Below are 27,734 nucleotides of genomic sequence, written 5' to 3'. Positions count from 1 at the left end.
GACAAGGTGAGCACTTATAATCTTTAAATGTTCACGTATAAACCTGTTGGATTTATTGCACGATGTTGCGCCCTATGTTCCTTTTTTTTCTCCATTAGATACTAAAATTATGAATATGGGCTTACCACCTAAAACTGTACAAAGTCTGCAGAGTAAATATTATTTTATGTGGACTTCCCAAGGCCTTCCCTATTTAGGGATTATTTTGATATATTCCCCATTTATATGCTCTTAACTATCTTCCACTACTCACCCAATTGGAACGAGAACTTAATGACTACCTTAAATTTGAAGCATCTTGGATAGGCCGTTTTTCAGCCATTAAAATTTTAATTTTACCCAATCCATTCTAGACCAAATTAGACAATGATTGAATCCTATGCATCCAAAACATTGGGTGAATATAGAAAAATATTGTGGACATTATAACTCGCTTGACACACATACTTATGGGCTTCTGCCCTTCAGTTGCAGGTACCTTCTCCCCCTTTGCTGACAATAAAAGATGTTTTGTTATCTTGGAAACTACTGGTAGTCAAAAAAGATCTCTTCCCAATGAGAGTGTTTGATATGTCTATTAAGAAGCAATGTAATTTATCTGAACCACACGTCTACATCTCCCTTTACAATTTAGCTCCATGCTTCCCTTGGTGTGATATTCCACCTCTTATCGCCAAGTAATCACATAGAAATAAAGGGTTTCCAAGGCACCGGACATCGATTGTGCCTTAACTTTTATTAAAGGGAACCTGTCACCAGCATTTCACCTACTCAACCAGCAATACCTGGTGGAAGTGGGTGAAAAAACATTTTAATGTAACCCATGATTCTCTTCTAAGTAGGCTCTGTACCAGGGGCGTTGCTAGGGTTTTAAAAGATCAGGGGCACAATCTACGAGGCATATATTTACCCCCCCCCCCAAAAAATAATATCTGTAAGTCTAAGGCTCTTATAGCCGCACCACTGGATATAATTGGTTACATTGATTCAGCAGACAATATACATGATAGGCTTAGATACATAGCCCCAACAGTATCACACGTGATAGACTTAGATACAGGGTCCCAGCAGTAACCATCTTTGTACTAACATATGTCCACCCCCCAAAAAAAATATGCGTGCGTGTATGTATATGCGTGTGTGTGTATATATATATATATATATATATATATATAGGAGACAGCATATCTGTAGCATTACGACCCTATAGCTATGGATAGGATTAAAAGCAGTAAGTAGGCAGCACTCACAAAGGCTTATAGTGAAAAAAGAGTGTGCTTTATTGACCCCAAAAGTGCCACATTTCGGCTCACACAACCTGAGCCTTTCTCAAGAAAGGCTCAGGTTGTGTGAGCCGAAACGTCACACTGCCTATTTACTGCTTTTTGTCTACAGGGACAGTGGTCCGTTCCCTAAGGCTTGCATCCCCTTTCATTTATGCCTGTGCTACTGGATTCTATTTTTGTATGGATAGGATTAGATACAGTGGTTTAGCAGACAATATCACACACGATAGGCTTAAACATAAGGCCCAGCTCACTGACAATGCGGCTCCGGCACTGAACCCATGAAAAGTAAGATAATTGCTTTTTTATGTTATACAAATTTTTTGGGTGTTTGTGTTTTTTTTTTCCAGGTTCGGATGTTGGAATACTTCGGATTCGACGACTAATTAGAAGACAGCTTTTTTTATTCTCAATAAAATGCTTAATCAGGTTTTTGTTTATTTTTTATTTCAATAAAATATTTTTTCTATGTCCTTGTATTTTTTTAAACTTTATTACTACCACCTTAGTAATGGCTGCTGGCTGATTGACAGCATCCAATACTAAGGCGGGGCTTAATGTTAGTCGGTAAAACCCTAAGGCCCTATTCACACGACAGGGTTTCCCGGTTGTGTGACGGCTGTTCAAAAAACGTCCGTCACACGGTCGCAATAGGAACAATAGACCCCAAATGGGGCTATTCACACGACCGACTTTTTGACAGCCCGGGAAACCCGGCCGTCAAAAAATGGAACATGCCCTATTTTCGGCCTTTCTCCCAGTGACGTCAGGCACTTCTGAAGCGGAATCCCCGACCCTGTGGCCGGTGTTTCCGCTCCAGGAGAAGTCCCTGACTTCACTGTGTCCATATATGGACACAGTGACGTCGGGCACTTCTGAAGCGGAATCCCTCGACCCTGTGGCTGGTGTCTCCACTTCAGGAGATGTCCCTGACTTCCCTGTCCATATATGGACATTGAAGTCAGGGACTTCTCCTGGAACGGTGGCGTTATCTACAGACAGGTAGGGGGTGGGCCATCTATGGAGGGTGCTGTGTAGAACTACCTACAGGGGGCTGTGTGGCATTACCTACGGGGGGGCTGTGTGGCATTACCTATGGGGGGCTGTGTGGCATTACCTACGGGGGGTTGTGTGGCATTACCTACGGGGGCTGTGTGGCATTACCTACATGGGGCTGTGTGGCACTACCTACAGTGGGCTGTGTGGCAATACCTACAGGGGGCTGTGTGGCACTACCTACAGGGGCTGTGTGGCACTACCTACAGGGGGGCTGTGGCAGTATCTACAGAGGGCAGTGTGTGGCATTATCTACAGAGGGAAGTGTGTGGCAAAAAATGTACAAATTAAATTCATCCGATTTTAAAATGGACAGGGAAAAAAACTGATGCAAAACAGGTCAAAATCGGCCGTTAAAAACGGCGACAGGCCCGGAATGGAATCGGAATTGATGCAAAACGGATGCAAAACGGCCGTGAAAAATGGACCCTGTCGTGTGAATAGAGCCTAACATTATTATTACCACGGTACCCACTGCCACCAGGGTTGCCGGGAAGCGCTGGGTGCGATCTAGTACCCAACTATCCGTAGCGATGGACGGGAACTAGGGCGGGCTCAGGTTGGTATAATTGGTATGAAAAATAGGGGGAAGCCCATGTCATTTATTCCAATTATTTATTTAAAAACAAAACGACGTGGGGTCCCCCCATTTTTTATAAGCAGCCAGATACAACATAGCAGCAGCAGGCTAGCATTACCAGGGTGTGAAGAGCGACTCTTTTTGGGATTTCTCAGCCTAATAATACCAGCCTGCTGCCGCCCCTGTGCCCGTCCAGCACTACAGATGGTCGCGTACTGGATCATACCCGACTCTTCCCGGCACCCTTGGTGGCAATTGGTACCGAATAATAATGGGGGTTAGCGCTAGCCTTTTCAATGGCTAACACTAAGCCCCGCCTTAGTAATGGACACTGTCAATCAGCCAGCGGCCATTACTAAGGTGGTAGTAAAAAAGTTTAAAATAAAATACAAAGACATATAAAAAATATTTTATTGAAATAAAAAACCCCACACAATCTTCGCTAACAATTTTATTGAAAACGAAAAAGCCGTCATCCAAATAGTCCTCGAATCCGAAGTAGCCCAACATCTGAACGTGTAAAAAAGCACAAACACATAAAAAAAACATTAGTAAAACATGAGGTAGGCTTAGATACGGGGCCCATGTGTAATACTGTCTGTTAGACCATGTATCTAAGCCTATCGCATGGTAGGCTTAGATAGAGGACGCCAGCAGACAGTAAACTTGTACAGTATAAGATTACTGTCTGCTGGGGCCCTGTATCTAAGCCTACTATGTGGTAGGCTTAGAAACAGGGCCCATCAGACAGGATCACACATGGGCCATGTATCTAAGCCTACCACATGTTATGCTTAGATACAGGGCCCCAGCCAGACAGTAATCTTATACAGTATAAGTTTACTGTCTGCTGGGGCCCTGCATCTAAGCCTACTATGTGGTAGGCTTAGATACAGGGTCCATGTGTGATACTGTTAAGGATCTGCAAGGCACAGATTCTGTATCCACGCCCATAAGTAATCAGTCTGCACCTGCTTCTATGTCTGTGAGACTGACTCCATCTTCCACCACTCAGGATGGCAGGCTTAGGAGTGGGAGAGCCTATCACAGCCTGGCCAGACGGAGCTAGCTCCCGCCCTCTGTCTATTTATACCTGCCTTTCCTGTTCCTCCTTGCTTGTGATTCTTCTCTGTTGGTTTCCTGGCCCTGCTGCAGCTTCTTGAACTACTTGTCCCTGCTTCGTATTGACCCTGGCTTACTGACTACTCTTCTGCTCTGCGTTTGGTACCTCGTACACTCCTGGTTTGACTCGGCTTGTTCACTATTCTCCTGCTCTGTGTTTGGCACCTCGTACTCTCCTGGTTTGACTCGGCTCGTTTACTACTCTTGTTGCTCACGGTGTAGCCGTGGGCAACTGCCCCGCTTCCCTTTGTTCTGTGTTCCCTTGTCTGGTTGTCTGTCGTGCACTTACTGAGTGTAGGGACCGTCGCCCAGTTGTACCCCGTCGCCTAGGGCGGGTCGTTGCAAGTAGGCAGGGACTGAGTGGCGGGTAGATTAGGGCTCACTTGTCTGTTTCCCTATCCCTGTCATTACATAATCACAAGCCCATATACCTACTCTACCCTGGTCCCTCACACCACTATGGACCCCCTTGAGACCCTGGTTCAGCAAATGCAGGTTCTCTCCCTACAGGTCCAGGCCCTGGCTCAGAGGGTCAACCAGCCTGATGCTACCATGGTAGTGCCCCTCACCTCACCTCTTGAACCCCACCTCAAGTTGCCTGACCGATTCTCAGGGGACTGGGAGACTTTTCTCTCCTTTCGGGAGAGTTTTAGGCTCTATTTTCATTTAAAGCCCCACTCCTCAGGTTCTGAGAGCCAGCGGGTGGGTATAATTATGTCCCGGCTCCAGGAAGGGCCCCAAGAATGGGCCTTCTCCTTGGCTCCTGACGCCCCTGAACTTTCCTCCGTTGATCTTTTCTTTTCTGCTCTCGGACTCATTTATGACGAGACAGACAGGACTGCCTTTGCCGAGAGTCAGCTGGTGACCTTACGTCAGGGTAAGAGACCTGTTGAGGAGTATTGCTCAGACTTTAGGAAGTGGTGCGTAGCTTCTCGGTGGAATGACCCTGCCTTAAGGTGCCAGTTTAGGTTGGGTCTGTCGAACGCCCTGAAAGACCTGCTAGTTAGCTATCCCTCTTCTGACTCCCTAGACCAGGTTATGGCTTTAGCGGTACGACTTGACCGACGTCTCAGGGAACGACAACGTGAAAGTTTATGTGTTTTCTCCTCTGACTCCCCCATGATGCCTCCCGAGGTACCGTTGCTTCGTTCTTCCACGGAAGACTCGGAGGTACCTATGCAACTCGGGGCCTCCGTGTCCCCCCAACAACATAGAGAGTTCCGCAGGAAGAATGGTCTCTGCTTCTATTGTGGGGATGACAAGCATCAAGTGAACACCTGTCCTAGGCGTAAGAATAAGCAGCCGGAAAACTTCCGCGCCTAAGTGATCATCGGGGAGTTCACTTGGGCGCACAGGTATTTCCCATAAATATGAAACGTAATAAAATCTTGCTTCCCTTTCAGGTCTCTTTTGGTGGTAGGTCTGCTACCGGCAGTGCCTACGTGAATTCAGGGTCGTCTGCTAATATCATGTCTGTGGAATTTGCTATGTCTCTAGCTATGCCTTTGATTGATTTGCCTAAACCTGTCCCGGTAGAGGGTATCGACTCCACTCCTCTTGCTAATGGTTATTTTACACAGCATACCCCTGTTTTTGAACTCCTTGTTGGCTCCATGCATTTGGAGCAGTGCTCAGTACTGTTGATGCAGTGATTATCGTCCGATTTGGTTTTAGGCCTTCCCTGGTTGCAGTTGCATAATACCACGTTTGACTGGAATACTGGGGATCTTACCAAATGGGGTAATGAATGCTTGACGTCATGTTTTTCTGTTAATTCTATTTCTCCCCCTGAGGAGGTGAACACGCTACCTGAGTTTGTTTAGGACATCGCTGATGTTTTCTCTAAGGAGGCCTCCGAAGTGTTACCTCCTCATAGAGAATACGATTGCGCTATCGATTTGGTACCAGGAGCTAAGCTCCCTAAGGGTAGGATATTTAATCTCTCTTGTAGCAAACGTGAAGCCATGAGAGAGTATATCCAGGAATGCCTGGCCAAGGGTTACATACGCCCCTCTACTTCTCCGGTAGGTGCTGGCTTCTTCTTCGTAGGAAAGAAGGATGGTGGTCTTAGGCCATCGTACTGTAACTTGAATAAGGTCACTGTAAGGAACCAGTATCCCCTTCCAGGGGCGTAACTAGGAAAGACTGGGCCCCATAGCAAACTTTTGACTGGGGCCCCCCCTCCCCTGGGTGTCACACAACCCCCCGCCCCTTGTAGATAGTGCCTTTTTTACAGCCCCCCCTGTAGAGAACGCCATACAGCCCCCCTGTAGATAACGCCATACAGCCCCCCTGCAGAGAACGCTATACAGCCCCCCCTCTGTAGATAGCGCCATACATCCCCCTGTAGAGAACGGCATACAGCCCCCCTGTAGATAACACCATACAGCCCCCCTGCAGAGAACGCCATACAGCCCCCCCCTGTAGGGAACGCCATACAGCCCCCCCCTGTAGGGAACGCCATACAGCTCCCCCGCTGTAGGGAACGCCATACAGCTCCCCCCTGTAGGGAAAGCCATACAGCTCCCCCCCTGTAGGGAACACCATACAGCTCCCCCCCTGTAGGGAACACCATACAGCCACCCCCCCCCCTGTAGGGAACGCCATACAGCGTTCCCCCCGGTAGGGAACGCCATATAGCGTCCCCCCTCCCAAAAAAATGCGACCTACAGTGTGTCCTACAAAATACATGTATCCCCTATCCACAGGATCTCCACAGGATAGGGGATACATGAGTGATCGCTGGCATTGATAGGGAGAACGGGGGACTGAAAGTCCCCTGAACTTCTCCATGACAAACCTCTGACTTCCGGCGTCTGCGCAGCTCAATAAAAATGAAAGGAGCGCTGGTCACGCATGCGCACAAGCACGACCAGCGCTCCATTAATTTCAACGGAGCTGCCGACACAGACCCCGGAAGTCCAAGGTTTGTGATGGAGAACTTCAGGGGACTTTCAGTCCCCCGTTCTCCCTATCAATGCCAGCGATCACACATGTATCCCCTGTCCTGTGGAGATCTTGTGGAGAGGGGATACATGTCCTGTGGAGAGGGGGGGGGGATACATGTCTTTTGCTCTATTTTGCGCCTTCAGGACCAGACACCGTTTAGCCATTTTTAGCACGTGTTAGTTAAATGGCTATAACTTTTTTATTTGTTCGGCTAACGACGTGATTTTTGCGACGTTTTTTCCATAGACAATGCAGGATTCATTTTTTATCGTTTTTATACACACCTTTTTTGCCATTTTTGAATTTTTATTCATAAAGTTTGAAAATAATAGTAAAAAAATAAGCTTTTTTACATTTCAGCTATTTTTTTTTTTGGTAATAACATAGTTTTACCCTAAAATAGACCTTTTATTTGTGATCGTCATTGTCTACCGTACATTTTTATATATTACATGTCTATATTACGGTAATTGGGTCAGCGCTAGCGTTACAACAATGATTGGCGGGGGGGAACGTTTTTTTTTTGGGGTGGGTATTTTATGTGTATTTATTATTTACATTTTTTTTGCACTTTACTATTTTTTTATTACTATGGTCTGTCCCCCAAAGGTCAAAGAAGACCTTTGGGGAACTTTATATATTTTTTTTCTTTCATTTACACCATCTTTTCCACTGTAACTGGAGCTGCACAGCAGCCCCAGTTACAGGGGAAATCAGCACTCTCATAGTGACGATTGTCACTAATAGGGCTGTGCTGGGTCTAGTAAGACCCAGCAACAGTCTGCCACTAACGGCACCCGGCGATCATGTGACCAGTCACATGATCACCGGGAGGAATAGAGACAGCGCCGCTGCTGCTGTCTCTATTCCTGTACACAGCGCGCATTCAGCGCTGTGTACAAGTGATCAGAGACGACAGAAGCAGCGAAAGCTGCTTCTATCCTCTCCTCAGGGTCCCCGGCAGTCACTGACAGCCGGAGACCCGACATTCAGCTGCCCGATCGCGCGGGCAGCAAGTTAAAACCCGAGCCGTAGAAAGTCTATGGCTCGGGTTTTAAGGACCCTGACCGCTGGCCGTAAAAATACAGCCAGCGGTCGGGAACCAGTTAATGGCAGAGCGGGGAGATACCTCCCTGCTCTGCCGTAGTGTTCAGTGGCGTCCCGCTGTAGCAGCCATAGCGGCTGCTAGCGGAGCCTCCGGCCATGGTGGGGGCCCGCGCCGGCGGGCGACACGGGCCCCCTCATGCCGCGGGCCCCGTAGCAGCCGCTACTGCTGCTACGGCGGTAGTTATGCCACTGTCCCCTTCCTTTGATTCCTGATCTCTTTAATCAGGTTCAGGGGGCCCAATGGTTCTCTAAGTTTGATCTACGGGGGGCGTATAACCTTATCCGCATCAAAGAGGGGGATGAGTGGAAGACTGCGTTTAACATGCCCGAAGGTCATTTCGAATACCTCGTCATGCCCTTTGGGTTGTGTAATGCTCCCGCAGTCTTCCAGATTTTTATAAATGAGATTTTAATAGATTACCTGGGGGTATTTCTTGTAGCGTACCTTGATGATATACTTGTGTTTTCCAAGGACTGGTCCTCCCACATTGAGCATGTCATGAAGGTGCTCCAGGTCCTTCGGGAAAACAAACTGTTTGCGAAGAGCGAAAAATGTGTGTTTGGGGTGCAGGAGATACCATTTTTGGGTCAAATCCTCACTCCTCATGAATTCCGCATGGTCCCCGCCAAGGTCCAGGCTGTGGCGGAATGGGTCCAACCTGCCTCCCTGAAGGCGTTACAGTGCTTCTTGGAGTTCGCTAATTATTACAGGAGATTTATTGCTAACTTCTCGGTCATCGCTAAGCCTCTTACGGACCTCACTCGCAAGGGTGCTGATCTCCTCCGCTGGCCTCCTGAGGCTGTCCAGGCTTTTGAGGTCCTTAAGAAGTGCTTTATCTCGGCCCCGGTGTTGGTTCAGCCCAACCAAATGGAGCCATTTATCGTGGAGGTTGACGCATCCGAGGTGGGAGTGGGGGCTGTCTTGTCCCAGGGTACCAGGTCCCTCACCCATCTCCGTCCCTGTGCCTACTTCTCCAGGAAGTTTTCGCCCACTGAGAGTAACTATGATATTGGCAACCGCAAACTCTTAGCCATTAAATGGGCATTTGAAGAGTGGCGCCACTTCCTGGAGGGGGCTACGCACCAGTTAACGGTCCTTACCAACCACAAGAATCTGGTTTTCCTAGAATCTGCCCGTAGACTAAACCCGAGACAAGCTCGATGGGCGTTATTTTTTACCAGATTAAATTTTTTGGTTACCTATAGGGCTGGGTCTAAAAATATTAAGGCTGATGCACTGTCGCGTAGCTTCATGGCCAGCCCTCCTTCGGAGGAAGATCCTGCTTGTATTTTGCCTCCAGGTATAATCATTTCCTCTATTGATTCTGATTTAGTCTCCGAAATTGCGGCTGATCAAGGTTCAGCCCCCGGAACCTTCCTGAGAACAAGCTGTTTGTTCCCCTGCAATTCCGGCTAAGGGTACTTAGGGAAAATCATGACTCCGCACTATCTGGTCATCCAGGCATCCTGGGTACCAAGCACCTCATTGCCAGAAACTATTGGTGGCCTGGGTTGCCTAAAGACGTTAAGGCCTACCTCGCCGCTTGTTAGGTTTGTGCTAGGTCCAAGACTCCCAGGTCCCGACCAGCGGGCTTACTACGTTCTTTGCCCATTCCCCAGAGACCTTGGACCCATATCTCCATGGATTTTATCACCAATTTGCCTCCATCTCAAGGCAAATCGGTGGTGTGGGTTGTAGTAGACCGCTTCAGTAAGATGTGCCACTTTGTGCCCCTCAAAAAACTACCCAATGCTAAGACGTTAGCTACCTTGTTTGTCAAACACATCCTGCGTCTCCATGGGGTCCCTGTCAATATTGTTTCTGACAGAGGTGTAATGTCGGGGTAGGGAAACAGACAAGTGAGCCCTAATCTACCCTCCACTCAGTCCCTGCCTACTTGCAACGACCCGCCCTAGGCGACGGGGTACAACTGGGCGACGGTCCCTACACTCAATAGGTGCACAACAGACAAACAGTAAAGGGTACAAAGAAGCCAGGGAAATGGGGAAGTTGCCCACGGGAACACCGTGAGCAACAAGCGAGGTGAACGAGCCGAGTCAAACCAGGAGATGAGCGAGGTACAAAAACGCAGAGCAGAAGAGTGGTCAGAAAAGCCAAGGTCAATCACTAGCAGAGGATCAGTAGTTCCAGAAGCTGCAGCAGGGCCAGGAAACAAACAGAGAAGAATCACAAGCAAAGGAGGAACAGGAAAGGCAGGTATAAATAGACAGAGGGCGGGAGCTAGCTCCGTCTGGCCTGGCTGTGATAGGCTCTCCCACTCCTAAGCCTGCCATCCTGGGTGGTGGAAGATGGAGTCAGTCTCACAGACATAGAAGCAGGTGCAGACTGATTACCTATGGGCGTCGACACAGAAGTTGTGTCTGGCAGATCCTTTACAGGTACAATTTGTTTCTTTGTTATGGAGAGCCTTCTGTAAAAAGTTGGAGATTGATCTGTCCTTCTCCTCTGCCTTCCATCCTGAAACTAATGGCCAAACTGAGAGGACTAATCAGTCTCTCTAGAAAAATATTTAAGGTGTTTTATCTCTGACTGTCAATATGATTGGGTCTCATTCATTCCCCTCGCCGAATTTTCCCTTAATAACCGGGTCAGTAACTCGTCAGGGGTCTCCCCCTTTTTCTGTAATTTTGGGTTTAATCCACGGTTCTCCTCCGTTTCACCTGATAGTTCCAACAATCCCGAGGTAGAGGTCATTCATCGGGAACTGTGCACAGTTTGGGCCCAGGTTCAGAAGAACCTAGAGGCATCCCAGAGCATACAAAAAACTCAGGCAGATAGAAGACGTTCTGCTAACCCCTTGTTTATGGTCGAGGATCTGGTGTGGCTATCGTCTAAGAACTTGCGCCTTAAAGTCCCGTCCAAGAAGTTTGCTCCCCCGTTTATAGGGCCGTACAAGGTCATTGAAGTCCTCAATCCTGTCTCCTTCCAACTGGAGTTGCCCCCATCTTTTCGAGTACACGACGTGTTTCATGCCTCCCTCCTTAAACGCTGCTCCCCGTCCTTGGCTCCCTCGAGGAAACCTCCTGTCCCCGTTCTCACCCCTGAGGGGGTAGAATTCGAGGTGGCCAAGATTGTGGACAGCAAGATGGTCCAAGGCTCCCTCCAGTACCTGGTCCATTGGAGAGGATACGGGCCTGAGGAGAGGACTTGGGTACCCGCCCGGGATGTTCACGCTGGGGTATTGGTCAGGAGGTTCCACCTTCGTTTCCCCAATAAACCAGGTCCATCTAGAAAGGGTCCGGTGGCCCCTCATAAAAGGGGGGGGGGGTACTGTTAAGGATCTGCTAGGCACAGCTTCTGTATCCACACCCATAGGTAATCAGTCTGCACCTGCTTCTATGTCTGTGAGACTGACTCCATCTTCCACCACTCAGGATGGCAGGCTTAGGAGTGGGAGAGCCTATCACAGCCTGGCCAGACGGAGCTAGCTCCCGCCCTCTGTCTATTTATACCTGCCTTTCCTGTTCCTCTTTGCTTGTGATTCTTCTCTGTTGGATTCCTGGCCCTGCTGCAGCTTCTTGAACTACTTGTCCCTGCTTCGTATTGACCTTGGCTTACTGACTACTCTTCTGCTCTGCGTTTGGTACTCATCTCCCTGTTTGTCCTGTCCAAGGCCGTCAACCCCGTACTGCTCGGTTTGCCTTGGCTTCGTCTGCACGCCCCCGTCCTGTATTGGAACTCTGGAGAAGTCCTCCAGTGGGGTCCGAAGTGTCTTGACCTCTGTCTGGGCCTTATCCAGTCGCCACAGCCTGCTCCTCTTCAGTCTTTGACAGGGTTGCCTTCTTGTTTCTCCATGTTCTGCGATGTCTTTAATAAAAAAGGAGGCTGAGACCTTGCCGCCACACCGGGCGTATGACTATCCGATCGACCTGGTTCCGGAATCGTCTCCCCCTCGTGGTAGAGTGTACCCTCTCTCCCTGCCAGAGACCCAGTCCATGTCGGCCTACATTAAGGAGAACCTAGAGAGGGGTTTCATTAGTAAATCCTCATTCCCGGCCGGAGCGGAGTTCTTCTTTGTTAAAAAGAAAGATGGATCGTTACGTCCTTGCATTGACTACCGAGGCCTAAACCAGATCACGGTGAAGAACAGGTACCCCCGGCCTTTGATTTCTGAACTGTCTGATCGCATATAGGGGCAACATTTTTTTCTAAACTAGACCTGTGTGGGGCCTACAATCTGATTCGGATTTGTCAAGGTGATGAATGGAAGACTGACTTTAATACCCGTGATGGGCACTACGAATACTTAGTTATGCCCTTCAGCCTGCGTAACGCCCCCGCAGTATTTCAAGAATTTGTCAATGACATCTTTCGTGATCTCCTTTATGTTTGTGTTGTGGTGTATCTCGATGACATTTTGATTTTTTCCCCAGATCCAGTAACTCATCAGTCATGTCCGCCAGGTGTTGCTCCGTCTAAGAGAGTATCGCCTTTATGCCAAGTTGGAGAAGTGTGTTTTTGAGAAGAAGTCTCTATCCTTCCTGGGCTATATTATCTCCGATCAGGGCCTCAAGATGGATCCCCAGAAGGTAAAGGCTGTCCTGGAGTGGCCACGCCCCCAAGGCTTAAGGGCCATACAACGCTTCCTAGGATTCGCCAACTTCTACCGACTGTTCATCCCCAACTTCTCATCTTTGACTGCTCCTATCTCCACCCTCACTAAGAAGGGTATGAATGCCAAGATGTGGACTTCGGAGGCTGAAGCCGCATTTGAATCCTTAAAGAAAGCCTTCACGTCTGCCTCCATTCTACACCATCCTGATGTATCCCTACAGTTTTCGTTAGAGGTGGACGCTTCCTCGGTTGGTGCTGGTGCACTGTTGTTCCAGAAAAGACCGAAAGGCAAGGCTGTGGTATGTGGCTACTATTCCAAGCTGTTTTCTTCCGCAGATCGCAACTAATCGATTGGGGACCGAGAGTTACTGGCCATCAAGCTGGCTCTGCAGGAGTGAGACATCTACTGAAGGGCACGGTTCATCCTATCCTGATCTTCACGGATCACAAGAATTTCACTTACCTACAGACGGCCCAGCGGTTGAACCCTCGCCAAGCCAGGTGGTCATTGTTCTTTGTTCGGTTCCGGTTCGAACTCCACTACCGACCCGCCGACAAGAATGTGAGGGCCGATGCCTTGTCTAGGTCTTTTGAAACCGAAGACGCCATGGAATCTCCATAGAATACTATTGACCCATTCTGCATCTTCTCTGTGAATCCCCTGCAAGTTAGAGACACCGGGTAGGACTTTTGTACGTCTGGCTGACCGAGGAAGAATTCTTCGCTGGGGTCACAGTTCTAAGCTGGCAGGTCACGCGGGTGCTCGTATGACCCAAGATCTAAACACCCGTCAGTTCTGGTGGCCCACGCTGCCCAATGATGTTATGGACTTTGTCTCCTCATGCACAGTATGCGCAGCAAATAAAGTTGGTCACTCCAGACCTGCTGGCCTGCTCCAACCACTGCCTGTGCCCGTTGCCCTGTGGCAACATGTCGCTATGGACTTTGTCACGGATCTTCCTTCTTCTGCGAGTTGCTGTGTGATCTGGGTGGTGGTGGATCAATTTTCCAAAATGGCTCACTTCATTCCCTTGACTGCCCTGCCGTCTGCTACTCCATTGGCTGACCTCTTCATACAGCACATCTTCCGTCTGCACGGCTTGCCCCTGCATATTGTCTCGAACCGAGGGGTCCAGTTCACCTCAATGTTTTGGAGAGCACTCTGCGGCCTCCTCTGTGTAAAATTGGACTTCTCTTCGGCCTATCATCCCCAGTCCAATGAGCAAGTCGAGAGAGTTAACCAGATTATGGAGAACTATCTACGTCACTTTGTTTCCAGGCGCCATGATGATTGGTTGCAGTTGCTCCCGTGGGCAGAGTTCTCTTATAACAACCACACCAGTGAGTCGACCACTTCCAGTCCATTCTTCATCGTCTACGGTCAACATCCTCGGATACCTCTTCCTGTTTCTACTATGTCCCAGGTGCCTGCAGTCGATTCTACCTTCAGGGACTTTCTACAGATATGGCAACAGACCCGATCTTCTATCCTGTTGGCGGTGGACCGCATGAAGAGAAAGGCAGATACAAGAAGACGGACCCCTCTGCAGTTCCTTCCAGGGACTAAAGTCTGGTTGTCTTCTAGGAATATCCTGCTGAAAGTGCCGTCGTGCAAATTTGCTCCTAGGTTCCTCGGACCCTTCGAAATCCTGCTACAGATCAACCCGGTATCCTACAAGCTGCGGCTCCCCCCTACCCTAAGGATTCCTAACTCCTTTCACGTCTCCTTGCTGAAACCTGTGGTCCTGAACCGCTACTCCAGGACTCCTAGCTCCACAGTGGTCCCTGGTGGCTCATCGGGGACTTTCGAAGTAAAGGAGATTCTGGCTACCAAGAAGGTGGGAGAAAGGACATTTTATTTAGTGGATTGGTGGGGGTTCGGTCCAGAGTAGAGGTCTTGGGAGCCAGAGGAGAACATATATGCTCCTTTCCTCGTGTGGAAGTTTCTCTCCTGCTCTGGTTCCAAGAAGAGGGGGCATAAGAGGGGGGATACTGTAACGTCTATGGCCACGGTCCGTCGTTCGGTCGTTAACCTCGATGGCCGTGGCCATGGACATCTTACCTCGCTGCAGCGTCGTCCTCCTGTGAGGCTCCGGCACTCACTTCCGGACCTCGAGTGTCTCCGGCAGGCGTGCGCGCCCGCGCGTGCACGGCCTTAAAGGGCTAGTGCGCAAATTTTTGCAGGAAATCTGCAATCTAGCCCAGGATGCCCTGGGCTATAAAAAGGGCTCTGTCCTCTTGCTCTTTGCCAGAGCGTTGTTCGTTACCGTTTGTTTGTCGTGCTTATGGTCTCCCAGTGTCTTCCAGTTTCCCAGTGTACCTTGCTCCTGTATTCTGTATCCCGTATCCTGTTTCCGTGCTACCTAGTGCTATTGCCGTGCTGTACTACAGCCTACGTTTGATCTGCTACGCCTCACCTGACGACTTTCCACCGCCTGGTCCTGGACGTGCCTGCCTCGCTACTGCCTACGATTGCCTCAGGCACCCTCGCTGAACTAATTGAACTCTGTACTTACCTGTTTGGCAAGCTGCCATTCCACTATGCGGTAAGGCCCAGTGGGTCCACACCCCGCATCGTGACAATAATATATGTTTCTTATTGATGTTTTTTGTGTACTTCTGAAATGTGTAATAAAAATGTATTAAACAAGGAACCTCCAGTCGTGTCACTAGTTCCAGGCACCCTGGGTCCCAGGTGTCAACCATTACTCCTGTCAATTTCCTTTACTTCCTCAAGATGCAGTTAGAATTACATACACCTTACATATTTGCATCTTATGCTGCCCTAGGCACTGAGATTGAATACGCCTTGTTTAGTTTCCTGACACTTGTTAGTCTGATGTTGGAGGAGAGGGCCTAGCTCGCAATCTCCGTTCTAATTCATCCCAAAGGTGTCCAATGGGATTGAGGTCAGTGCTTTTTGCAGGCCAGTCAAGTTCTCCCACACCAAACTCACCCACCAATCGCCAGATATAGCAAAAGGTAATATATCAGAGCTGTATACTGACGTGAGTAGATATGTGGAGATAAGTCAGTAATCAAGTAAGTATGAATAGTTTTTAATTTTGAAATGTAACTATAATCGTTATCAGTGGGATGGCAAAATCGAGAAAAGAGTATATTAAATCAAGCTTCTCAATGAGGAAGGCAATGGAATGAGATGGTTGTTATTTTGGTTTAGATAGGGTTGGATTTATCTAGAAATGAGTCAGAGTTGAAATCTCCACCTGTCAGCAGATTAGTGGGTTGCCACTGATGTATAGTATCAAGCAATTTTATGAGAAATGAATGATTGGGGGTGTTGGGTGCATATGTATATTGAATAAGCAATAAGATTGTTGTCTTGCTTTCCTGCCTCCTGGCTCAGGAAACACGTCTTGTATAGAATAATCCAGTTGTTTATTTAATATAACTGCAAATCTTTTTTTTACTGTAAAATTTTTCAAAACATTCTGAACAATGTGTTTTCCTCAATAAAGGATGCTTTTTCTTAATCTGGTATATTTCGTGGAGAAACACAATATGGGTCATAGGCATTGTATATAATTTTACGTCTCTTAAAGGACGAGTGTCGCAAATTTTTTTTTTTTTATATCAATAAAATGTATTTATTTGTGTGTTTGTGTTTTACTTTTTTTTATTTTTTAACTTTTTCTTGTCTATGGGGGCTGCCATTTTTTTTTCCATCTCTGTATGTGTCGATTAACGACACATACAGACATGGAATACGGCACATACAACCCCATAGTGAATGCGAACGGGGCCCGTTCCATCCACTATGCTGTACGCCGTCTGTGTGGGAACGGCGCATGCGCCGCTCCCACACAGTCCATATTGAAGGTCTTCGGCCGAGCGACGTCCGGCGACATTTTCTTGTGGACCGGAAGCCACGGCCGGACAGTAAGATTACTACTTCCGGTTGCGGCTTCCGGACTTGTGCACTTGGAGCGGAGGGAGCGGACGGAGCGGACGGACCGGAGGGAGCGGCGGCGTCAGGAGCAGGTAAGTTAGGTCTGTGTATGTACGTGTTTTACTGTGTGCTTACTACTGTATGTTAACCTACTACACTGTGTGTTAGATCAAAAAATGGCGACACACAGTGTAGGAGGTTTGACCGTTCAATACCCTCCTTTCTCCTGGCACTAGCCAGGATAAAGGAGGGGGGATTCTGTGAGCTCACTAGAGCGAGTGTGTATTCTCAAATTTTGCAGCATAAAGCAATATGGTTGCTTTACCACATGCCAATGCTGCAATTTTGGGAATTGCTCCATCTAGTGACCAGCACTGGGAAATGTTATTTATTAGAATCTAATTTATAATATTTCCTGACTCGTGAAAAAATGACAAAAAATTAGAACAATTTTTAATCACTTATACACTAACTGTTTAACTAAAAAAAAAACAAACATTTTTTTCTAGCGACACATTACCTTTAACAGGTATTTAAGCCATCAGTGTTCCAGGATAAAAGGTTTTGCGTGGATATAGTTGTGGTATTTCATAAACAATCAGCAGGTGCCACGTTAACCAATTCTTATACAGGCCATCAAGAAAGTAGAGCATTGTAGTAATGAGGGCATGGATTTTTTTTTTTTAATTCTTTATTTTCGTGGCCAACAGCCACATATTTACAGAATACAAGATACATCAAGTACATATGGGAAGATATAACAACTTACAGAAATAAAGATGTATGAATTTGAACCTCCTACTTTAAACCTTCCACAAGGTAGCATTATATGTCATCTCTAGAGTAAACACATGAACTTCCCCACTATGCATAAGAGAAACAGACCTAGGCAAAAGTAAAAGAAGGGAATAGAAGGGCAAGAAGGGGAGGGAGGAATAGCCACTCTCACCGAGGAGACCCCTGCCACTCTCGACCGGGATCCCACAAGCTATCCATCAGTGTCCACACTTCCAAGAATGTCTGTGTAGAAGTCAGTGTCCTGAAACACGATCCAAGGAGCCCTCGTGCGGCAGAACCTAGCGTGAGTGTCGTGAATGGAGGAGGTCATTGATCTTCGAAACCCAGAGGGACAATGTCGGAGGAGAGGATTTCTTCCAGCGCAACGGAATACAGTGTCGTGCAGCCATCACTAAAAAGTGAAGCAGAGAGCGTTTGTAGGTGTTAGCCGGAATGTCACAGTGATGGAGGAGAAAGAAGGCCGCATCCATGTTACAGGTGGTGTCAGTTACTTTGAAGATCACCCTCTTGACCCCGTCCCAAAATTCTGCTAGTACTGGGCAAGACCAGAAAGTGTGGGGAAGGGTACCATTTTCCATACCGCATCTCCAACAAAGAGGTGAGACGGTCGGGAAGATGCGATGGAGACGGACCGGGGTCCTATACCATCGTGTAAGCAGTTTGAAGCTAGCTTCCTGATATCGTGAGCTAATTGAGGTTTTATGAGCTAGAGTGAGAATTCGGGAACATTGACTTGTGGTAAATGTGATCCCCAGATCAACCTCCCATTCAGAAATGTATCCAGGCATCGGTAAGTCCGGCGGGTTCAGCAGGAGACTGTAAATCGTGGACAGAGTATGGCGAGCCGGTCCATCGCCGACACATACCGCTTCCAGCTGAGATCTAGGGGTATGGAATAGGGCCGGAGAAGGCAATGAAGAGTAGAAGTGGCGGAGTTGAAATATACGCCAGTAACCCAAGGGGGGGAGGTCAGACATCCGTGTCAACTCCGCGAGAGAGAGCCACTCTGAATTCTTCAGGAAGTGTTCTGCCCTAAATACCCCTGCCGACGACCAGGACTTGAACACCGGATCAGTCAACTCAGAGGGAAAGGAGGGGTTCCCCAGGATCGGAGTTATGGGAGAGCAAAGAGGGAGGAGACTCGATCGGACCGTAGGAAAAGCACAACAACGGAGCGTAGGGCCGATCGTGGGATGGTGGTGAAGGGATGTGAGAAGTCCCCGTTTCAACCACGGAATCGTCTCTAAAGGAATCTCCGAAAAGCCTTGCTCAAGACCTATCCAGGCCTTAAAGGGGGCATGCCTGCACCAATCCACCACGCGCGACAGATGGGCTGAAATGTAGTCAGGGATTGCCAGTCCCCCCCGTCTCCTGGGAACGGCACAGGAGCGCACGACTGAGACGTGGATGTTTGCCATTCCACACAAAGGATTTTGAATGGTGTTAATCGCTTTGAAAAATGAAGGGGGAACTGCTATAGGAAGGGCTTGGAAGAGGTATAGTAGACGGGGTAGAACATTCATCTTAAAAATCGTGCAGCGTCCCATCCACGTAAATGTGCCCTCTGACCATCTGGCACAATCTGCTTTCACTTCAGCAAGAAACCCTGGGAAGTTTAAGTTATAGAGCTCCTTCAGGTCCGCCGGGATGCGCACGCCCAGGTACTTAAGGGCCACCGGGTTCCATTTGAAACTAAAAGATTGCTCTAGTGTAGACATTCATGGCCTCGGATTTGGAAAAATTTATTTTAAAATTAGAGAGGCTGGAAAAGCGACTAAACTCCTGCATCAGATTCGGGAAGGAGACGGAAGGGTTAGTAAGAAAGAATAACAGGTCGTCTGCGTAATTTAGCGACCCGGGATCCCTCTCCTAGTCCAATAATGTCCTGATTTGCACGAACATGTCTTAGGAATGGTTCCAGAGTAAGGATAAATATCAAAGGGGACAAGGGGCAGCCCTGGCGGGTCCCATTATGGATTGTAAAATCGTCCGAAAGAATACCATTCACACGAACCCTGGCAGATGGGCAGGAGTACAATGACATTATCCAACCCATCATTTGAGGACCCAGTCCGAGTCGGAGAAGTGTTTCCTCCATGTACGTCCAATTGACTCTGTCAAATGCTTTTTCGGCATCAGTGGACAGAAGCATAAGTGGTACACGGGACAATTTGGACTTGTGTATGAGATTGATCGTCTTTGTAGTGTTGTCTCGGGCCTTACCGTCAGGCGGAGTTTTTGAGCTCATCAGTTAGTTCGGTCATGGTAATCGGTTCTTCCAAGGCAGAGAGTACCTCCTCTGCCAAGGGCGGCAATCCCGAGTCCGCAATATAGGATTGGATATGTGCACGGAAGTCGTTTGACACCGTGGCCGGATTGGTGGAGTCGGCGTTGTAAAGAGAAGCGTAGAAATCGCGGAACTGTGCAGCTATGTCCAGAGGCAGGTTGGCTCGTGTGCTGGGGGAGGATGTAATAAAGGGAACATAAGTGCGCACTTGTTGGATTCGCAGAGCTCTAGCAAGAGATCTGCTGCATTTGTTACCATACTCGTAAAAATGGCGCTTACATTTAGAGAGGGTGGCTTTAGCTTTGGATAATAATATGGTACGTAATTCATCCCGTTTCTGAATTAACGCAGTTCGACATTCTACCTCATGCGAACGTTTGTGCGTAATTTCTAGGGCCTTGATCTCCGACAGTAGCCGAACGATATTCACGGCGCGCTCTTTTTTCAATCGGGCTCCGTGTTTGATAAGAGTGCCGCGAACGACACATTAATGTGCCTCCCATAGCACCCTTGGGTTCGTGTCAGCGGATGTGTTTGTGGTGAAATAGTCAATAAGCGTACGTTGTACATCCGATGAGACGAGGGAGTCATTAAGAAGCGAGGGATTACGTTTCCATTGGGATTGGAATACTAACAGAGTTTGCAATGACATAGACACCGTGACAAGGGCATGGTCTGAGAAGGAGATAGAGTCAATGTCGGCCGCCTGTAACGTTGGAAGAGCGCGATGCTTGATAAATATCAGATCGAGTCTGGAGTAAATGTCGTGTACGGCGGAGTAAAAGGAAAAGTCCCTGTCTGCTGGATGTAAAAGACGCCACGTATCTACAAAGTTATGATCGTGGAGGGCTCGTTTAATGCGACGTAGTTGGGAGTGGGGGATTGACGATGAACCCGATGAAACATCCATGGTCGGTTCCAATGCCACATTGAAGTCACCGCCTAGAACAATGGTACCCTCTCCAAACTCCTCCAGTGTATCTAAAAAAAACAATCAGTGCTGAACCCTGACCCACATTAGGCAAATAGAAGGAAGCGAAGGTATAGATCTGTGAGTCGATGCTACCCTTAACCAAAAGCATTCTCCCCATCCCATCACTGCGAGAGTACAGAAATTCCCATGGAATAGAGCGGGAAAGAAGGATACTTGTCCCCCTGGATTTCGGGTCAGGAGAAAAACTATGATAAGCGTATGGAAACCATAAGTTGGATAACTTAAAGGGTTTCTGTTCACTCAAGTGCGTTTCCTGCAGGAAAGCTACGTGTAATTGTCTGCCTTTCAGCAGTTTAAGCAGGATGGATCGCTTCCCAGGACTATGTAAGCCCTTGACATTCAATGAGCCTATCCGTAGGTCTGTCTGGGAGTGACAGGCCATCTTCCAGGGGGGAGTGGGTAGAAGGTAAAGAAGGGAGGATGAGAAAGGTAGAAGTGGAAAATCAGGTAGAAGAAAAATAAAATATACAGAAAAGGCGGCCCAGAGGCCAATTCCCACGTGGCAAGAAGACCTGTGGAAAAAAAGTTATCGACAAAACGGAAACAAGGAAAACCAAAGAGAAGCGGGGGGGGGGGGGGGGGGAGCCCCGCGCAGTGAGCAGCATATCAATTGAAAAATATAACTTTCGTCCAGTGCCCACCAGGAGGTGAACAAGGGAAGCCAGAACACCTTATATAACCAGGCCCAACCATCAAGGCCCATCAAACAATACTATCCCTTTTCCTGAGAGCTTTAAGAGCGGGACACGGAGAGACACCAGGGCAAGGTTATTGGAAGAGAACGAGCTCAGGTTATTATCCAAGTCATTTTAGAAGGCCAGCAACCAGCAGACCTCGACCGGCATTACAATGACCTGTCATTGCCTCCTGCCGCCCGGTACAATAACCCTGCCCGGATACTCTACAATGTGCAACTACCCGCCGAGTCACCTGTAAAAAATAAAAGGAGGGGAGGGAAAAGAGAAAGGGATGGAAGGGAGGAAGAGGAGTGTGAGAGGCAGGTATAAGGGGAGAGCAGACAGAAATATCCGATACCCGCCAAAAGATGAGCAGGGGATACCGCAGTACATATAATCTGTCACTGCGAACATAATGTTACAATCACTAGAAGCCCCTGCCTTGAAAACATTGAAATATGTGTATGGAGTGTGTAGAGAAGGCTAAGACAGATGGTATCAGCCCGGACAGATAAACTACCCCTTGATGGATATGCAACACGATAGCCCACATAAAAACACTACAATAAATGGGAGTAGCCCATTAACGAATGTTACACTGCTCATATTACATATAATATAATATACTAGGACCCTAGGCAAAAATACTGACGCATTAACATAGTAATAAGCACACGACCCCCTGGTCGATCGCCTGTATGAACATGACAGGCAAAGGGCTCTAAAAGATGAGGTGAGAGGGGGGGGCATACATATTACGGAATACCAACATGTTGGGGGTGTAGGAAGGGGGGAGGGGAAGCTGGGCACGAAGGATGGGAGCAATATAAAGGACAGGGTATATCTACTGTTCTGTAAGTAGCGTAAGATCAGGCGTATCAACCCTCTTCCAGGAAAGTCCCATCGATCAGGGGAAAATAAAAACGTAGCGGGGCTACTCCGGAGGACCCGCGTGTGAGGACACTCTTCAGGAGGGCGTAGGAAGAACCTGTAGACAAAAAAAAGAACAAGCAAAAAGGACTACTAGGCACTTTAGGAAGCCCAGGGACCGTAAAAGCCATCAATATATTATCGGGATAACTAATCGTAGATCCGGAGTCCGGCTCAGGCCTCAGGAGGCATACGTAGCGAGAGGTCTGGCTGAGATCCTATTGATTCCTGTAACGAGGGTCTGTTGAAAGGCTGGCTCGGGTGCCGATTGCGCCGGTGTTGAGGTGGTTCAGACCGATCCAGTGCCAGCCAGTCCGGGACCGGGAACGGATATATTTGCAAGAAACTAAATAAGGCCTCTAAATCCGAGGAATGACGCAGGATAAAGGAGGTAGCATCTCTTCTGGCGACCACGTGAAATGGATGCCCCCATCTATAAGTGGCTCCAGCCGCTTTGATCTTTTCTAGCAGCGGGTGCAGTAAACGTCTCATGTAAAGCGTCCGCGGCGAGACATCCGGATAGACCGCGACCCTGACTCCATCAACCGAAATCGGACCATGTGACCATGCTCCTCTGACAATAAAATCCTTGTCCGAGTTGTAGTGCAAACGACACAGGACATCCCGCGGGTTTGAAGGGTCATTCGGACCGGGCCTAGAGACTCTGTGCACATGATCCAGTAAGAATGTAGCTTCCAGGGGTCTATTGGTGACTTTATTAAAGATGGTGGTTATTCTATTAGGGAGGTCGTCTCTGGGACCTAAATCCGGGAGGCCCTTCAGTCGAATATTATTTCTGCGGCCTCTGTTTTCTTGATCATCCAGTTGAAGTGCAAGGGATTGCATATGTGTTCTATTAGCAATGGCCGCCTGCTCCAGAACAAGCACTCTGCTGTCAATAGCGGAAACCGCGCCGTCAGTGGACGTAATCCTGGTGTCCACCCTGTCTACCTCATGTCTTAGGTCCGCGATATCTTGTTGGTGGGATTGCTCAATTCCGGTCACCAGGGAATCTAAGTCCTGTCTAGTAGGGAGAGCTTGTATTAGTTCCCTGAGTAAGTGTAAGTCTGCATGTAGGGCAGGCTGCAAGGGGATGCCATCAGAGCTTCCAGGCATGGGGACTGTGACTGATGGCAGGGCAGACAGAGGGATGGCAGGGGATACTGGCGGTACCTCATTACTGCTGGTCCCTGGACATGAAGCAGGCATCGGTGGGTCGTCCAGCTGCCCCTGCATGCTGGGTGCAGGGGCATTCAGGCGATCCTCTGCTCTCCACGTGGCTGCTGGCTGTGCAGCGGCCGCCATGACACCCAGGACTCCGGGAGCGGCTTGCGGCTCTGAGAGGAAGCGGTCCATGCTGACACTCTGTGTCTGCGATCGGGGTAAGGAGCGGGAGGGTGTAGCGCTTTGACCCCAATGCATTCTGGGCATCTCCCGGTACTCAGGACGGGCTCAGGCTGTGTTCTGCGGCTCTGCTGCACAGAGCTCCCCGGAAGCGCGTGTTCACTCCGCCATGGCTAAGCCCCGCCCCCAGGGCATGGACTTTAACAAACCTTTCAATACAGATGAAATCCTTATTCCCATCTATTACCATAACTGTAAATTAAAATATAAAAGCGTCAATTACATCAATATGGAACAATAAGAACATGACAAACGTCACAATTGCGTAAGACAAGTAAGGTATGTAAATAGGAAGGAAGTTGTATACGACATAATAGGCCCTGTAAGTAAGAGTTAAAGTAAGTCAAAATTGCAATTTACTATAAACAGAATTTGTCAGCACTTTTCAGTGCAAAATAGCAATGCGTAATCAGTAAACAATAAAGGTAGATCTAAATAACCAAAATCAAAGTCTGAAACAGTACAAGTGAAAATGAACATATTAACGATCATCTTGACGGTTCAAGTCTTGGGAGATCAGGCTCTAGAAGGGCACTAAAGTTCCTCTTTGGCAGCTTTCTTGTCGTTGTAGAAATGGGTTTTCCCATTAACCAGAACTTGTAGATGTTCAGGGTATTGTAAAATGAAGCATACATTGTGCTCATGCAGCCATTTGCATAAGGGCCTGTTCCTGTTCACATCACCATCAGGTTCTGTTTGGGGTCTCTGTACATCTATTCCGTCAGAGGAACAGATGAACGGAAAGCCGAACTGAAACCATAGCTTCCATTTGCATTACCATTGATTTCAATGGTAATGCTTCAGTTTCAGTTGGTTTCCATTTGTTTCCGTTCTTTTAACGGAAACAATAGCGTAGTCGACTATGCTACTGTTTCCGTGAAAACAACGGAAACTTTACGGAAACGAAACAAACGGAAACCAACTGAAACGGAAACATTACCATTGAAATCAAGCTGAAGCTATAGTTGTTGTTCGGCTTTCGTTGCGGCAATGGCAGCCTCCATTCTTATGGGAAGGCTTTCTACAAGATTTTAAATGAGTCTGTGAAAGTTTTTCTTTTTGTTGTAACATGCTCAGAAATATTGAATAACAAGCAATTTCTTGCCTTTGTAATGTAGAGCAGGAATTTTCTAGTATGCATCCAGAATTGTGATCTTGCCTTGATAGTCCAGGTTATAAAAATAACTGGATGTTGTTTTACAGAAGAATCTTTACAATCCTGACTGACTCTGTGAACTCTAGCAACAAAAAGTGAAGTACGTCTTTGACTTTCGTAGGGACCTCAATAATTCTCAAGTTATTTCATCTGCTGCATTTCTTTAAGTCATAGAATTTGTCTGTAAGTTGTTGATCTATTCTGGTCTTTATCTTTCAGTTTTGCATAGTGAACTTGAAAGTCATCTTCCAAGTTGGAGATTCATTGTTCACTGGATGGCCAGTTTATCGGTAAGCTTTTGTTTAGAAGTTGCTGCAGCAGACTTAAGTAGCACCTGCTCCAATCATATAGCATTTGTAGGAGTATTATTAGTGGCTCTCCAGGTCTGTGGGACCTTACAATGTGTCAGCTGCCCTGACACAGAGGAGCAGTGTAATCAGCTCTTTGGTGAGTAGCCTGTTAAAGCACAAGGCCGAACACTGTCTATTTGCCATCAGGTTGCTTCAGAAGTGATGCCTGCAGCTAACTGAGGTAGGCCCCATCAGTGATGAGAAGTGTGGTCATCTGTGATGGCTGAGATCCAGTGTAACCTGCAGGACAAGTTAGTCACTAACCTAAGGCGAATGTTGGATAATCCCTCTGGAGTATGTTTGCCGTGGATTTCAGTCTGTGATAATATTTTATTCACCGTGCGAGCGGGAGTTTGTCTAATATTAACTTTTTATGTATGTACAAATGAAGCAAAGCTGAATTTGTCATGCCTAAGGGGTTGCATTGTCTCTTAATCATAACTCTATATGACCAAAATTAGGTAGGCCCCACTCCTAATTATTGAATTCAGATGTTATAGCCACACCCATTACAAACAGTTACATAAAGTCAAGCACACAGTTATGCAATCTGTATAGACGAAAATTGTTAGTAGTATGGGTCATACTGAAGAGCTCAGTGACTTTAAACATGGCACAGGGAATAAATTCCCACAGACACACTCAAAAATCTTGTGGAAAGCCATCGCAGAAGAGCGGAGGCTCTTATAAATGAAAAAGGGGCCCTACTCCATATTATCACTCATGATTTTGGAAAGGGATGTCCAACAAGATGATATATTGTAGGCGTGATGACCAGGAGTCCACAAACTTTTGGCCAGATAGTGTAGGTTTCACTGAAGTTCAATATAAGACTACTATTATTACTGTAAAACTGGTAAGTAAAAAAAAAAGAGATGAATAAGTTAATAAAGCCCAGAAAGCAAACAGCAGAAATTATAATCCTGAAAAGTGTGAATATTAAACAGATGTAAACATATGTCCAGTAAAAAAAAAAACAAATTCATGACGTAGAGATATTAATTCACTTTTGTTAAGTTGCCTGAGGTACTGTATGTTTTAGCTCTAGCATTGGGCTCAGTACGGCCTCTTACTCTAATGACTTGCTATGTAGATAGACGTGCACCATCTGTGAAGCAGATGTCATTGTGCTAAATGGGTGTTCTCATACCACAATTTTCTTCACTTTTAGGGTTGTGCTCATATTGCTTTTTCTCTAAGGAGACAGGTGGAAAAACTTGCTGATTTTGAGTTTGTTGACAATAGTTTCATACGTTTTGGTATGAACTTATGTCATTTGCATTCATCTGTTAGAAATAGCATCTGGTTTGAAATGTAGAATCCCCATGCAAATAGGGAAATCAAGGGAATACAAGCTATAAATAGTATGTAATTACATGAAACTTAAAAGTGTTATGCAATTAATTTATGCCTACAAATTCTTATTTATTAAAACAACTTCTTATACAGTATATTGTAGACAGTGAATAACAACATGCAACCTTAGGGTATGTGCACACGACCTCTTTTCAGACATAATGGAGGCGTTTTACGCCTCGAATTACGCCTGAAAAGACGGCTCCAATACGTCGGCAAACATCTGCCCATTGCTTGCAATGGGTCTTACGATGTTCTGTGCGGACAAGCTGTCATTTTACACGTCGCTATCAAAAGACGCAGGACACTTCTTGGGACGTAATTGGAGCTGTTTTTCATTGACTCCAATGAAAACCTGCTACAATTACATCGGTAAAAGACGCCACGAAAAACGCGTGCACTTGTAAAAACGTCTGAAATTCAGGAGCTGTTTTCTCCTGAAACAGCTCCGTAATTTCAGACGTATTTGGCGTTGTCGTGTGCACATACCCTTAGTTTTAGAGACCACCTAACAGTCCTGGATCCAGCAGGACAGTTGTAATGACGGGGGGTAGGGAAACGGACAAGTGAGCCCTAATCTACCCGCCACTCTGTCCCTGCTTACTTGCAACGACCCGCCCTAGGCGACGGGGTACAACTGGGCGGCGGTCCCTGCGCTCAGTAAGTGCACGACAAACACGACAAACATACAAGGGAATACAAGAAAGGGAAAGGGGCAGTTGCCCACGGCAAGACCGTGAGCAACCAGAGTGGTGAACGAGCCGAGTCAAGCCAGGAGTGTGCGAGGTACCAAACGAAGAGCAGAAGAGTAGTCAGCAAGCCAGGGTCTGTATGGAGCAGGATCAAAATAGAAGGAGCTGTAGCTGGGCCAGGAAACCACACGAAAAGAATCACAAACCCAGAGGGACAGGAAGGGCAGGCTTAAATAGACCGAGGGCGGGAGCTAGCTGAGTCTGGCCAGGTTGCGATAGGCTCTCCCACTCCTAAGCCTGCCAGCCTGAGTGGTGGAAGCTGGAGTCAGTCTCAGGGATGTAGATTCAGGTGCTGACTGATTAATTATGGGAGTTAACCCCGAAGCTGTGCCTGGCAGATCCTTTACAGTACCCCCCCTTTTATTAGGGGCCACCAGACCCTTTCTAAGTGGACCTGGCTTACTGGGGAAACGCAGGTGGAACCTCCTGACCAATACCCCAGCG

The sequence above is a fragment of the Rhinoderma darwinii genome, chromosome 1, assembly GCF_050947455.1.
Source record: "Rhinoderma darwinii isolate aRhiDar2 chromosome 1, aRhiDar2.hap1, whole genome shotgun sequence".
Taxonomy (NCBI): domain Eukaryota; kingdom Metazoa; phylum Chordata; class Amphibia; order Anura; family Rhinodermatidae; genus Rhinoderma; species Rhinoderma darwinii.
The sequence above is the reverse complement of the archived record's forward strand: the minus strand, read 5'-3'. Positions refer to the sequence as shown.